Below are 578 nucleotides of genomic sequence, written 5' to 3' on the forward strand. Positions count from 1 at the left end.
TCCACTTCAAGCACTGCTTGTGAATATGAACAATTATATATGACAGTCTGGGTTGCGGCCCCTGAAGGGGGTGCTAGAATGCTGGCAGACCTAGTGTTAATCAAGAAGAAGAAGTGCTAACCCTCTTATTTCAAATCTTTGATTTATTTTTTTTTTCCAATAACATGTCATGGTCAACAGTGTCAAATGCTTTTTTAACATCCAAGAATACTCCCACTGTGTATTCTTTACTTTCTATTACAGTTGCTATTACCTCCATGGAGTGCAAACAAAGTTGTCCTATTGGTTCTAAAACCATATTGCTGTTGATCATAGTACGTTATGTTTTGTGACAAAGTAATCCAATATTTTATTTTTTTCAATTCCAGTATTTTAGAGCACTGTGAGAATAAAGAACCCAGTCTGTAATTAGGGAATGCATGACTGTCTTCAGCCTATATAGGTATGACTTTAATAATAATTATTTAATACTTTTATATCAAAACCATTCCAGTCTGACTCTTAAATGTTTAAACAATGTCAATAATTTATTTTTCATCTGTTCCCTTTATAAACATGGACTTTTTAGTAGTTACAGT

This window comes from Morone saxatilis, unplaced genomic scaffold (genome assembly GCF_004916995.1).
Source record: "Morone saxatilis isolate NCDOM2014 unplaced genomic scaffold, NCSU_SB_2.0 Contig12, whole genome shotgun sequence".
NCBI classification, from domain to species: domain Eukaryota; kingdom Metazoa; phylum Chordata; class Actinopteri; family Moronidae; genus Morone; species Morone saxatilis.